General features: G+C 35.1%; 1 protein-coding gene across 10 annotated transcripts in view; it reads right to left on the reverse strand.

Moving 5' to 3' along the window:
- LOC129004874 (F-actin-monooxygenase Mical-like) overlaps positions 1–16135 on the reverse strand; it is a 138527-nt gene that overhangs the window by 70382 nt on the left and 52010 nt on the right. The window contains exon 1 of one of the 10 annotated variants that reach the window (XM_054433563.1): positions 851–869. The exons of the other annotated variants lie outside the window; for them this stretch is intronic. The gene's annotated coding sequence lies outside the window, so the exon portion shown is untranslated. Of the gene's footprint in view, positions 1–850; positions 870–16135 lie in introns of those variants that run through there. 10 annotated transcript variants of the gene reach the window in all.

The raw sequence follows: 16135 nt of genomic DNA on the forward strand, positions 1-16135 counted from the left end.
ACACTATTTATTTGCATTATAGACCAGTTAGAATATGATTGGAAGGGTTTTACCCAGAAAATAGCTTTGTTAACTTTTCCATCAACATTTAAAAATTTTTAAATCAGCCCAAAGAGACAATATTTAGTACTGTGTCACATTTTTATTCAAGAAAGCAGTTATTAACAGTAATTTCAGGAACTAGTTACATATACAGTATATTAAAAAATTTCAATAGCCGGTATTGTTTTCCATGTTATCATCGAGGAGAATAAATGCAATTGCGACTGCTTGCCAATGAATATTGGAAGGTATCTCTTAGTAAAAATCTAAACGTTTATTTGTATATCGTTGGAAGATTTAAAAGATTAATAATACAAACAATTGTGTACACTACTCCTAACATTAAACCTTCAGCAGGCTAATCATCGACGTAACCAGTCATATGTCATGCATGACTATACATAGGTAGGCCTATTGGGCGTAAATGTACAATCTAGTTTAAATTTTCTTCATTCTAGGATAAGCTTGAGTTTTTAAAAACAGCAACACTGTAACAAAAATACTGGTACACTTCCATATCTGTTGGCACAAACAACCGAATGAGTAATATTGATTATTCGATTGTTTAATTCGATAAATCGTTTGGTTAGTTAGGTTAGGTTAACCTTACCTAACTAACCAAACGATATATCGATCGATATTTTCATTCGGTTGTTTGTGTCAAAAGATATGGAAGTGTATGTATTACTACTAAAAATAAATAAGTATTCGAATCAACCGTTGCTCTAAACCAATAACACACTACTCAACAGGCGAGTACTTCAATGACACCGTTTTCATGACAAATCCAAAAACAACTGTGACTCACCGAAATCCTTGTTCACAACAACTCGAGCATCATCGGCAATCCCATCCATCAACACGTTCCACTTGTGCCAGCGACGACCGAGGATGGGTCTGGACCTCAGCCAGCATATCGCGGTCGTATTCGGCTCATGTGCATCAAGAGACAATACAATAGTTAACGGGACATACAACTCTTTATACGCACTCATGGCCCTTGACCAAAACCGCCGGAAAGAGGTTCCAACCTTCCTTATTATCTAGGAAATGTGTTGGGTATCGACACACTAAGATTGGGCGGCTAGAATTCGAATGAAAATGTATTACAAATCTGTCAATACAAGCATAGGTTAGGGAAGCGATACAAATATTTTTTAGTTTAGTTAAAGGTATTATCGGGTAAGTAAAAATTTATACTATAAATTAAAGTAACATTTTAAACCAAGGTCTATATTCGATGACAAAACTCTTAAAAGTAAGAAAATTAAGGCTAAGTTTTTGTGTATTTATTCTGATTTGCGTTAGCAAATATTTGTTGATATAATCAATTTAGTACCTATCTGTGTTAAGAATACATTTTGGCGCCATATTAGGAATACAAACATATCTAAACGTTTTGATCATTTACTATGATAGTAAACATACACAACCAAACAGAAAATTATTAAGACGCTATAATAATGTAGGGGTAACTGACAAATGGAAAGTTAAGTTTTAGTATTAATAAATCCATAAAATACCTAAATATTATGTTATTAATATTTGGACGGACACATATAGAGCAACTTCCCAAAGTTTCATGGCGATCGGATGAATGGTTTGGCAATACATGAATGACAGTCGGTCAGACGACATTAATTCATTTTCATAAATATAAATATCCATTTTTATGCAAAATATTACTTCAATACAAATTCACACAGCGCATTTTCTTGGTCTAGCATTCTCTGTTTTCGAACTAATACAGTAGTATGTAGTATAAAAGGGGCCCTCTCAATATTTTATGTTTATTACGCACAGGGTAATAATGAAATTCATGTAAATAAAAAAAAAATACCACAGTAACGATTGTGTACTTACTTTACACCCCGCATTTTACACTTCCACATAAACGCTGTTAATGGTTGACACTTCCACACACAAACACAAGACTGTACCAAGTGACGAAGTGCATCACATCACTTGGGAGACAAAAAGAGTTGTTTAGTGTCACTTGGACATTCCTGAGTCCCACGCGCATACAACCGACCGCCATAACAGTTACTGGACTGACGATACTTTAAACCCAACATTCCTTACATATTGTTGGATTTTCAAACAGCTGGTTTTAAATGTAAAATTTGTCTCATGCCACAGAAAACGTACTACTATACGTTTTCTGTGCTCATGCTCACAAAACGCTTAAGACACAGACAAGCCCCAATGTTGTGAGCGGTTGCCTACACAAGGAGACAACAGGAGACAAATCGTTTATGCAAATGTTGTCTAAGTGAATGAACAAACTCGTTATTATTCATCACACCACTTGACGATGCAGACGCGACAACCCTCCTCGTTCCCGCCAATACCACCAATACATACAGGACCAATAGAGTCAACAGAATCTTGGTTGTCGTCCTCGGGAACAGAGGATTTGGCGTACATACACTCATAACAACGCATTAGACTGAGTGATGAAGATATAAATAACTACATGTACACATTTACTAAACAACCCGTCTCGCCATCCCTTAAACAAACATTTTCTCAAATAACTGTACCATGAACTAACCATCCTTTACGACTTTACACTAGATAACTCTTTTAGGAACCATTTAAAAACCTTTTGAGATATCCAAACACCTTCCCATATTAAACATAATGGAGACCTACAACGTATAAGTACACATTTTAAACCGTGGCCAATTTATAAGTCTCTACGTCGTCTGTTGAGACCAACACAGTTGTTCGACCTTATAATATGACTGGAATGATAATACCATAGACTAACAATACTCAAAATATTTTTCGATTGTCTAAAACCTAGGGTGAAGTCAAAGGACATTTCAAAAGCCAAAACTTCTCTGCAAGGTTGTTCAAAGAAGGCGGGCAGATCATTTCTCCAGACCATGGTGATTAACTCCACAAATCTGTACCGCAAGTATTTATCATTTAATCCTTGGGTATAGACGATTTCAAGACTTACAACCGAAGCTAAAAACTTCTAAACGAGATTTTGCACAGTAAGCGAACAAGTGATTTTCCCCGTCCAGTGTGATTAACTCTGCAACTCTTGCTCTGCCCCACATCCCTGCCCCCTGCCCCCTGCAGTCTGCAGATGAGATGAACAAGCCGTTATTGAGACAAGTGCCGCCCGCAGACACCGCTCACTGCTGTCTATTTATAAAACATCCTGTTTGCGTCAATCCGTAACGAGGCAAGCTCTACACTGTACGAACATCACTATTACAGGCTTCAACCCTTTCATAATTTGTGTTAAAAATCACAGATCCGAGATGAAATGTAACCTTCAATTCGGTGCGAGAGGGATGGATTTGATCTAGATTCACAAAGATTCGAAGGATAAAGATCGCTTTATTTTAACCGTTTACAATCTATTAGTCCTAAATTCCACTGGCAAAAGTGCCACACAAAAATATTAACTAAATTAAAACATACCTCGTCTTGTAATTCAAATAGTGTTTTTTTTTTAATACTACATGTTTTGCCATGTTGGCATTTTCAAGTGGTACACAGAAACATTGAAACATTATACTACCCGAATTGGACTTGTCAAGTTGTAGAAATTTACATTCAAACATAAAACTGTATTTACATTTAACACGCACGAACAAAACATTTTCATGTAGGCCTACAGCACTATTATTGCACCCCGATCACGGCACTGACAGAGACAGAACTGGCAGGAAAACTAGAAGTCTCGGCTCCCCTGTTATCAGAGGTACAAAGGTTGACTTGCTTGTGTCCAGAGCTATGAGAGATAATTGTATTAAATATTGCATGGGAATTGAAATTTAATTTTTCATTTAAAATATGTTGTTTAATTTCTTCGTTTTTGTAGCTATTGTATATTTCAAACTGTTCCAGAGAATCTAGCTTATTCCTTTTGTTGAAAATGTGTAACATTTGTAAGCTGTTTTCTATTTTGTCTACAGAATGATAAGTATCTTTTAAGTGTTGGGCAAACGTTGATTTTTGTTTATTAGTTTTGGGGTCGGGGTAGTGTTCCTTGAAGCGTTGAGTAAAAGTTCTGCCAGTCTGTCCAATATAAAAATTAGGGCATTCCATACAATTTATTTTATATACCCCGAATTTAAAATTTGTTTACCCGGTATGTTTTAATTTGGTCTATATTAAGCAGTTCAGGGGCTAAAAAATGGAATTTAAAAATATTAAAATATTAGGGCAACTTATTAAACAACATGCTGAGTGCTTATCCGAGGACATTACTCCATAGTGCATAGTGAATGAAGGAATCAGCAATTTACATCAGCCTTTTCAGCCCATTCTATCGGAGGCAATTCAACTTACCTAATTTTCAATCTAAAACTGGTAACAGCTTCTACAAGGATGTGCAATGTATATATTTGTCCCCTTTCAAAGACCTTGTATTTCCAACCGGTAAATGTAGTAATTTAATTCAGTCACTAATTCCACAACACATCTTTAGCTCAGTAAAGTTTCTGCACACATGTCTCTAAAAACAATCTCATCACTACTTGATTCCTAAGCAAAACACTGGGGAACCTTATCTGTTATAAGCAAAACATTAAACAAAGACTGGTTTTGATAACTCGAAGGGTGTCTGGGAATGTTGACTGTTGACAAAGAGGTAACGGCAGCCGCTCATTACGGCACACCACACGCTAACTGGTGACACCTAGTGGTCGATATACACCAGCAGTGGTGTCATTTACACGTGGGGCGGGTGTCTGAGTCTGCCGCAGCTAATAAGATTAATCATTCGAATGACAATGACATTCTACACGACACCTCTTCCTTCCGAGGTGGCATTTGTTATTGTTGATACTTGACAGAACCCTAATGCAGCCACGGTGGATCTGTTGGCAATCTTATATTGTATCAATTATATCAATTATTTACGATTGGAACGCCACTATGTGTGTATTTTAACCAAACTATGAGTGAATGATGAGGGAGGATGAGTGGAGCGATCTCGTAGTCTTGTTAGTGACTAAGGCCGACATTCCTTAAACACAGCTGTTAATTAATAGCAAATGCAGCTAATGGCAACTAAGGGACCTTCAGTCTATAGTGGAAGCCGAACCACATTTTTGCCTTGGTATAATTGGTATTGTATGTAAGTACCTTAAGGTAACTGTAAACAACCTTTACAAGCCACCTTTGGGTTGTATTGACATGGGTTCACACAGCAAAATCGTAATTATAGATGCATTGCATCCAGTTAAACATCTTCTATGAGTATTAACACAAGACAAAGCCGAGTCGGACTACGAACTCAAGTCAACAATGTTGTGTCAGTCCCGGCATCGCCCCCCAAAAATATCAATTTTATTTTGTTTCCGTTGTACCAGATCACCCCTTGCGTTACTTGTTGTCTTTTATTTACGCACAGTCCACTGGAGTACTGGGCATCCCGGACGTCCAGTAGGTGATCCTTCCTTATGTAGAGGAGAAACTCTTTAAAATGTCAGGGTAGTAAATAGGGTAATCAAGTAATGTAGCATCCTACAACTAACACCACTTCTCCATTTCAATCGACACAACACATGCGCTTGATGGCTGACAACTTGAAATTTCATTCAAATCAAAACCACAATTAAGTCTTCAAGTCTTTATTGAGATTTAAATATTGACTCCGCTAGGATTTCTGTCGTTAAACGCAAGGGAGCGTGGTATATTACCGCCAAGTGTGTGGGACGCGCAGACGAGATCGTAAATCCACCGCGAATTACCACAGATGAGACTGAGTCACTTGGCAGAGCAGACTCTGAACGTTCTTTGACTCATCCATCTCCACCGAGACAAAGAGCTAGAGAGATTAGCGGCCGACGCCTCAGTACCATCCTACGATAACAACTGATAAGAGAACTTATGCAATCTTACCGAGAACTAGTCATTCTTGTTATTCTATTGCATTTTTCAGAACTGTTTAGAGTTACGTCGAAATCAGCCACTGTGTGCTAAGGAAACAAAAAGAGGTAAATTTGTATGGAGCAAATGTTGACGGTTTGAACTGATTTTCAGTAAGTTGCGTAATGGTGAGAGTAATGAAGATAGTTTTCTTGGTAACACCACATCTTATGTTTATTTAACTTGATAACGTTTTTTGTCCATTGTCAATATTAAGTTAAAAACATTAAATAATTTTCATACATGTTCAAATATTTTCCCTTTGGATCATCAATAAATTTTGCAACCTAATTTTCTCGATATATATTATTAATATACTCTCATAAGATCTACCATTATGAAAAGACAACTTTGTCAAGCAAATCAAAATACTTTCAAAAAGGAGAGGAAAGACTTATAAGTTACCGAAATGTTCATTTGTTTGTTATTCACTTTATTTACAACACTGTTTACAGTATCCACAATAGATTTCCCTATTATTCACTACCAAAGTTCGATATTCAATATAGCGTTCTCGGAGAGGTTACAAGAATCAATGACTCATCATGTTGTATAATGCAAAGACTGTTGTTCAGTTGGGCCTTTGCCAAACTGCAGGACCACATTTTTACTTGCGGGATTTATTGCAAATGCGGGACATTTTTCCAGCATGGGTTATAAAAAAACTGAATGCTAAAATAGAACACAGCATTTTGTGTTCATCGGCTAAGGATAGCATATAAGCAAAACGAGGCGAATATCTTATAGTGTGGGATAAAAGGGGGTACCGTAGTTAATTAGTAAATGCGGGATATGTGATTTATTGTAAAACTTATCGTTAAAGTAAAGGGTAATTTCCCTACTTGAGCAACCCGTCCTTCAAGTTTCCTTAGTTATTTCCTCGATCTCCGTCCAACCAACCTTGCCACTTAGTTTCCTAGTGATCATAAACGGAGCTGTACAAAATATACATTTATTACGAGAGACAAAATATTTAATGCCCTGTAAATAAAGATTAATTGTGTCTTATTTTTGGTTAATAACATAAGACAATTTACGTGTTATAGCAAAACTTTTCATATTATACCAGGGGTTGAGGGATAGTTCAATACAACCATTCGTCTAAAAATGTTTACCTAAGGCCAAAATTCAATGGTTGTTAAATTTAACAAAAAACCCCATCTATTTGCTAAAAATTTTAGTGTAGATAATATGTTAACGAAACAAAGTTATTGTAGAATCTACTGACATTTTACAAGAAGTTAACAAACCTCTTATTTAAAGAATTGATTAAATTTTAATGAACGTGTGAATTGCTGCTTGAATTGAAAGAAATAGTAATGCAAACTTATAGAATTAATCGCAATACAATAATATCAGATGTTTAGGAAAGTTGTCTAAAATCCGAAAAGTGGACAAAAAATTATGAAGTGATAAGTAGGGTGGGGCGTTGGACAACCTTCACTATAATCACTTATGTAATGCACTCAAGTGATATCACTAGCTCGTGGCTCAAATAATTGATAACTGCTCGATGAGAACAATAGAACAATTGCAGAGAATACTTTGTATATTTATTGAACTCGCCATTTATATAATAACTACATAAATGATGCAGTTCTTAAAATTTACTGGCTGTTCGCAATTAAAATAGTGTTACAAGTTAGTAGCAGCAATTAATTGTGCGTTCAAGCAATAGTATTCTAAATACTGTATATGCTTCCGGTCAAGTCACACAACATCACAAGCGACTCAGTGAGTAAATTGAAGACTCAATTCTTTAATGCTACACTCAGAAGCACAAAAGGTTTTCACTTTTTAAAACATTTCCATTGAAAAGTAGCTCGAATGTATTATATGATCGTTATATTGCATGTAGTTTAAAGCAAACAAAATTGACTTGTTGTAAAATATATTAGTAGTTTATATTGCGAGGATTTTAGAGGTTAAATGCATCTAATCAACCAAAATAATAATAATATCAAATAATGATATTCCTTACAACATACACGATGAAGTGAGTAGTTAATCAGATAACATTTTAATGAGATTGGAAGATTATGGAAACTAATCAAGGAAATCATATCAATAAACAATACCATGATACAAAAATAAATAAACTTAAGTAAGTGATTATTGTTTTGATACGATTAGTTAGGATAAAAAATAAGATTGGCAGGAAATCAACAACATTTAAAAATTAATTTAATAACACAAAAGTAATCAAAACCAACACAACACTTGATTAAACTCCTTACAACATGATGACTACACCACAAAACAAGTGATTTAGTCAGATGTGTTATTCTGTGAAGGCGTAATCCTACATAGATCCTCGTATTGCTGTATCACCACAGGATTATTGTTATCATCCTCGGGCGTGCAAACATACACATCATTTGTCCAGAACTACCCAGCAGATCTGGTAAACAAATGAAGTGATTTTAGAAACACAACTTTCATCTTGCGTCATCAAACAACTCTAACGACTGTCGACCTTTGTGGAAGGGCACGCGTCGTTATCCGTGGCATCGTGTGGTGTCGATTGTGGAAACAAGAGATAACAATTGCATTCTAATTAGCGATCAATTCTACCCAATCGAGAGATCAGAACAGATAAACCTGTACGCTAGTCATAAACGTACTTCATTTGAATGTAGAGAATTCAGGTGGGGGTCAGTTATGCAAAGTTTGGTCAAAAATCTGACATTCATTTAACGAATAGTTAACGATTGCTCTTTACTATCGACAAACACATTAGCTTGTCATTACTTACCCCAAGAAGCCCTGACTTGGGATAAGCAGGACCAACCTAGCTTTGCATCAATGGAACCAATGTTTACGATACAGTTTGTATAGTTTTAATTGTCTATATGTCAGTGGGTTGCTTGAATTTACAACCGAGAAGAAGGAGCTCCAACCTAGATTAGAGGATTTTCATTTTACTTTTTATAATGTTGTCACTAATGTTCCTGAAAGCACAGAAAACATACTACGGTTATAGTAGTATGTTTTCTGTGCTGAAAGTCATTCAGTTTATTTTATAACGTGTGTTAGGGGACGCGTTGCAGAAAGTCAACAGTCCCGGAAGGTCAAATAATTTATACCTGTGCCACTAGGTCAAAAACTACAATGTTTGCAGTGTCTGTAGATCAAAAATCCCAGTAAGTCAAATAGTACAGTCCGAGCTAAAAACGTGGTATATGTTAAAGCAATTGACTTATTGGGAATTTGACCTAATGCAACAGCAGTTTTAATATAACGAAATAAGATAAAATATAAGTTCAGTTTCGCTGAGTCAACAGTGCCGGAAGGTCAAAAGTATAATCTGTTAAAAACAACGATAGTCCTCTCGACGCATGACTTCAATAATTTCGCGTTTTGGTGTACTTAAAGTTGTGCTAAAATTTTGAAAATTGGCACAGAGCTTCTTGGTTAGTCCTACTCGATGACTATTTTGTTGAAACTTTAAACTATTTACCGATCTAATTAATACAAATTGATATGTATGGTGAAATAGTTTTTAAATCGTGATTTCTAACATGAAAAAGTTAGCATGCGAGATTTTTTGTTTGTTTTTGGGTTAGAGAGGATTTGTCTGTGGCAAATTTGTAGCCAAAAGTGTGTTGCGTAAAATATATTTTTTTGAATTTTTTACAATCAGTGGTTCAATAGATAACTTGGGTTGAAGAGGACGGCAAATTTAGCATTTCGCAACGCATGGAAAGAACTACATCGGACGATGCGACTGCTGATTGGACTTTTAATTTACAGTTCTAAGAACAAGAAAAAGATGAATATACAGATCACCAGTACATTCATATTATTTATAAAACATCTTTCTGTATTACCAGCTTACATTTTTCACTTAAAAGAATACATCATAAACAGGGTGTTATAAAAATAAGCGAGGAGATACTTTACCTAGTAATTCCTTGGGTCAAAATAAACAGAAAATCAAGGATAACATTTTTTCCAAAATCGTTTCGTTAACCAGATATCCACCATTTTGTATTTTTTACATACAAATATTTATCTTTGCACTTTTCCAACCGATGTTTATGAAACTTGGTATGTATGTTAAAATAGGAGAGACCCATGTTATAAAAAAAGATTCATCTCGATTCACCCTAAAATTTCAAAATTTAACACTTAACTACAATATAATATACTTTACTACACCACAATATCTACGTATCACCATAAATCTTTAACAAAATAAAACGTTAACATTTTTAAAATCCAAAGTAAATCAATATAATCTTTCTTTTTTGAAAAATATATTTAAAAAAAAAGCGATGGTAAAATAACGACAGGCGAGTTTCGATCTGGGTGTTTCAGGTTTGAATCTAGGAGGATTTAACATTAATTAGGTAACATTAATGTTTAATCCTCCTAGGTTTGAACTGATTGAGAGGAATACATGAAACCGAAGGGGGGAGGTAGCAACAAGTGCACTAGTATTTACTAGTGTCCAATTACAATTTCATGGATTTAACCAAAACCTTTTCTATTTCACTTATTTTCAGCTGTTAAATTTCAAACGATACGTTTTAGCAACATCATTAACGTTATTATCATCATCATCGTTTGAGTTTGGGTTTGCGGCAATGTATTTTTATGAATAAAACCTTTAATTTGATACCAAACTTGACCTCTGCTGCTATTAATTGACTGTATGCACTATTAATTAACAGCTGTGTCTAAGGATTATGTCGGCCTTAGTCACAAACAGGACAACAAGATCGCTCCACTCATCCCACACTCATCTCCATTCATACTTGGCTTAAAATGCATACATTTGTATGGTCGCCATTTCAAAGCAACATGGCTACATTATCAATGACAAACGTGGAAAACCTTATACGAGTGTGAGTAAGTCCGAAAACAGAGTAAGTCCGAAAACAACTCTAAAAAACAATAAGCAATAAATTGCAAGAACCGTTGCTTATATCATTGGGTATACAACTGACGTGTATACTCAATGCTTATATCGAACGAATGTACATCGTGAGAATTTCCATTAGTTGTTCCATTTAGTTGTGTGTCCATTAGTATAATAGTTTAGTTGACTCTTTTAAAGTCAGCGGAAATTGTGATAATTTAATCCATTTTACCAAACAATAAAAATTAATGGACAAAGTACTGTATTTCATGAGCAATCATTGAAAGGGCCGATTGAAGTCCTCATCAACCAAAAGAATGCCTACTAAAGCAAATAAAATTGAGACGAACATGTAATGCACGAAATCAGGTGGTTCTTAAGTATGTGAAAAAATTTATCGCTATTCAAAAACAGACGGAAAACTTTTAAACATATTCGTGATAATGGGTGTAACATGGCTACATCATCAATGACAAACGTGGACAACCTTAATACGAGTGTGAGTAAGTCCGAAAACAACTCTAAAAAACAATAAGCAATAAATTGCAAGAACCGTTGCATATATCATTGGGTATACACTATCTACTGACGTGTATACTCAATGCTTATATGTATCGAACTGTTATATGTACATCGTGAGTATTTCCATTAGTTGTTCCATTTAGTTGTGTGTCCATTAGTATAATATTTAAGTTGACTCTTTTAAAGTCAGCGGAAATTGTAACTGTTGAAATAATGTTTGTGTAGTACTTTGCAATCCTACCAATGCTTATAGAATCATACGGTTACAATTTTCTGGTTAGAATATGTCGCATAGAGTGGTGACTACTGTATCTAGTTTTTTGAAATTCAGCCGCCATTTTCCAAAATGGCGGTCAAATTTGAAATTTCTTATGGAACACCCTATATTTTATCATGTTTTCGGATAGAATAGGCAATTTAAAAACTTTTTTACCCTTGACATTTTTTCGATAAACCCACTCGTTTAGGAGTTACAGCCTATGGAAAAATGACTTCCGGTATACATTTTACATCATGTAGCTCATAAACAAGTAAGTTTATAGCAAAAATGCGAATAGTAAAAAAGTCTAACAATTGCATCCACATTCCAAAAAGACCATAAAATTCATTAAAAATATGAATCATATTATTTAAAAAATGGCGGCAAACTTGAAAAGTGGAAAACGTTTTATTTTATAGTCTTTAAGGAATGTAGATGCAATTCTAACACTAATTTACTTTTTGCAATTTTGCTCTAAACTTACTCGTTTATGAGCTACATGATGTAAAATGTCAAATCAAATCAAATCATTTATTGTCCATAAACATATATATACAATGCATAGACAAAAGTCACCAATGTCAAAACAAAAGAAAAAAGAATACAATTTCAATGTATATAAAACAATATTACCTCTTAGTGTACAAACCTGGGCTCAACTTAGATCACTCAAAATGTAGTTTTCCAAATTGTTATGCCGAATCGGTTAGATCTGAAATTTTTGATGAATACGGTCTTTTTTTAACTAGCCAATTCTTCAGAGCAATTTTGAATTTAGTGCCTTCTAATTCCTTTATATTGTTTGGTAGGAGGTTGAAATAAATTGACCCCATCACAAAAGGACTTCGGCCAGTTTTGTTGAAATTCCTCCTCACACGGTGAAAATCATCCTTCCGTCTCGTGTCGTACCTGTGGATTTGACTATTTTTATTTGTGTGCTTTACATCATTTTTCACAAGCATAATTAATTGATAAATGTATAGTCCATACAAAGTGAGGAGATTTAAATTAACAAAAATATCTTTACAAGACCTTTTGTACCATACTTTGGCTATCAGTCTGATTGCTCTTTTCTGGAGAACAAAAACTGTATGTAAATTACAGTCGGGAGAACTTCCCCAGAAAATAAGGCCATAAGACAAGAAAGGAAATATGACACCAAAATAAATTCTTCTTAACGTATCTGTATCTAAATAAAAAGATATTCTTCTGAGGAGGCTGATTCCACTTAAAAGTCTAGATCTTACATGAGATATATGATTCTTAAAAGTTAAGGTCTGATCTATATATAGTCCCAAAAACTTACAGCACTCTTTACTTTCAAAGATCACATCATCCTTAACTAAATCTATCAGAGGAATGCCCGTACTACTCAATCCGAAAACTACAATTTCTGTCTTATCTAGGTTGACTTTGAAATTAATATTTTCAAAATATGAGCTGGCTTTATGTACAAATTCGGCCATGCCCTGCTTGAGTTCATCAAAAGACTGAGCCCAGCATACACCTGACGTGTCGTCAGCATACATACTAATTTCAACCTTATTGATAGCAGGAAAATTACTAACATAGATATTATACAGATAAGGGCCCAAAATGGACCCTTGTGGGACTCCTGAAACAACATTTTTTTTTTTTTTTTTTTTTGTACACCGCAAGTCTTTTTTCCATTGGCTGTACTTAATTAATCTGCCATCCTCGTACCGAAGAATTAAATGTATCAATGGTCAGCATTACACATAGTATAAATAAGCCAACCATAAGTATGTATTTGAATTTTCTTCCAAATGCTGAATTTGTGTCACAAATGCTGAATGTTACAGCTGTTATGTTAAGCAAATTATATTGTACTAAAAGCTAGCTAGAAGCATTGACTTATTGGAGAAGGTTAGCATCGGCTGCTAGACGTTTTAAAAACTAAAACTTAATTTATAAAAAACTGGGACACTAATTTTAAATTATGGCTTTGAAATTCCCTAGTTCTCAAAATTGTCTTTCTTTCAACACAAAACTAATGAAAATCCATCGTCTGGTTGATTCAGAATCGTGAAAAAATCCCATTTACGTTTTAATAGTATATATGATAGTTTGGACAGGTTTCAACCCTTCCGAGGCGTAATACATTTACACAGTTTATATGTAGACTACATTATAACTCATAAAATAGTTCTACAATTCAATGGATCTCCTTTTACAAACGTATATAATAACCAGAAATTTTCAGATCGTCCTTGCGGGTATTTTATGCCACAAATTTTGACGAAAGGCTATACCTATTTACAGTGTTGACCAAACAGTTGGCAAGAAGCATTAATAGATAAGCTATGTACCAAATATGATAATTTTAGCTCTATTCTAATTATGACAAAACACGAAGTAACTAAAAGCGAGTTTTGTTGGTGTAGTAAGCGTTGCAAGAGGTCTACTTTACACTGAATCGACGTTCACTTTTATTGCTTTTGATCTTCCGGCACTGTTGACTCAGCGAAACTGAACTTGTATTTTACCGTATTTCGTTATATTAAAACTGCTGTTGCATTAGGTCAAATTCCCAATAAGTCAATTGCTTTAACATAGACCTCGTTTTTAGCTCGGACTGTATTATTTGACTTACTGGGACTTTTGATCTACAGACACTGCAAACATTGTAGTTTTTGACCTAGCGGCACAGGTATAAATTATTTGATCTTCCGGGACTGTTGACTTCCAGCAACATTCCCGTGTTGGACGTTGGAATTGAGATAGGTTTATCTACAAGTTAGAGCTAAACAATTAGGATATTCAAGGTAAAACTAGAAATGATAATCAGTGAAATGTAAGTCGACATTTTTATAGGAACAACAAATGGCTGACTATTGTTACATTACGTGCAACGTTAACACAGAGATTATATAAATTTTCATTATTAATACTTGAATTAAGTCCAGCACTAGATGGTAGTACTGTATGTGCTTGGTTATTTATCTTTTTTCCAATCTACAACAGCACTGGCTAAATGGAATATGTTTCCCGCTACAATCTTAATCCCAGGAAGATATTATATTACTTTTTCTCCCCGATAAATGGTAATAATATCCTAATAACAAATATCTTGCAGTCTAATCAACTATCATAAGGCATTAATTAAGTATATAATTATCTTTCCTCAACCTCATTAAGTAAAAATTATGTTTACAAAATACAATATAATTTAATTTTTATGGAATGGCTTCTGAATCACAATTTTTTTCAAAAAAGAGTTTAAATTACCTGTATCCGTCAAGTGATCGTAGATTGTAGCATTGACTATAGTCAATGATAGTAGTTGTCATGAAACAACTATAGTCAACCAACTACAATCTAGGATCACTTGACGGATACAGGTAATTTAAACCTGTTGTTGTATGATTTAATTTCTAAACCTATTTAACATAGCTTTTTACCATCGTACATAGCTAAATAAAACTTCAATCTCCCGACATCATTATGTTATTCCAACAAGAAGATGTCATTTTATCATGGTAATTTAAATATATAATTACACATTGCACTTCATTGCAGAACATCTAAATCTCGACAGTTATATGTAGTCAAGTCATAGGTACTACAATGTACACAGTAATGAGTGGGCAGCTAGTGGGAGGGTGGCTTGTTGAGGCCACTGTCCTTGTCTGTCCACTTCACGATTGTCTGTGTAGTGTGTACACATAATGTATACAACAATCTCACTGTTTACCACAGTCAAGTCATAGGTACTACAATGTACACAGTAATGAGTGGGCAGCTAGTGGGAGGGTGGCTTGTTGAGGCCACTGTCCTTGTCTGACCACTTCACGATTGTCTGTGTAGTGTGTACACATAATGTATACAACAATCTCACTGTTTACCACAGTCAAGTCATAGGTACTACAATGTACACAGTAATGAGTGGGTAGCTAGTGGGAGGGTGGCTTGTTGAGGCCACTGTCCTTGTCTGACCACTTCACGATTGTCTGTGTAGTGTGTACACATAATGTATACAACAATCTCACTGTTTACCACAGTCAAGTCATAGGTACTACAATGTACACAGTAATGAGTGGGCAGCTAGTGGGAGGGTGGCTTGTTGAGGCCACTGTCCTTGTCTTTCCACTTCACGATTGTCTGTGTAGTGTGTAAACATAATGCATACAACAATCTCACTGTTTACCACAGTCAAGTCATAGGTACTACAATGTACACAGTAATGAGTGGGTAGCTAGTGGGAGGGTGGCTTGTTGAGGCCACTGTCCTTGTCTTTCCACTTCACGTTTGTCTGTGTTGTGTGTACACATTATGTATACAACAATCTCACTGTTTACCACAGTCAAGTCATAGGTACTACAATGTACACAGTAATGAGTGGGTAGCTAGTGGGAGGGTGGCTTGTTGAGGCCACTGTCCTTGTCTGACCACTTCACGATTGTCTGTGTAGTGTGTATACATAATGCATACAACAATCTCACTGTTTACCACAGTCAAGTCATAGGTACTACAACGTACACAGTAATGAGTGGGCAGCTAGTGGGAGGGTGGCTTGTTGAGGCCACTGT

Source organism: Macrosteles quadrilineatus, unplaced genomic scaffold (genome assembly GCF_028750875.1).
Source record: "Macrosteles quadrilineatus isolate MER2022 unplaced genomic scaffold, UCM_ALF_1.0 Scaffold_12__1_contigs__length_5162894, whole genome shotgun sequence".
Taxonomy (NCBI): Eukaryota; Metazoa; Arthropoda; class Insecta; order Hemiptera; family Cicadellidae; genus Macrosteles; species Macrosteles quadrilineatus.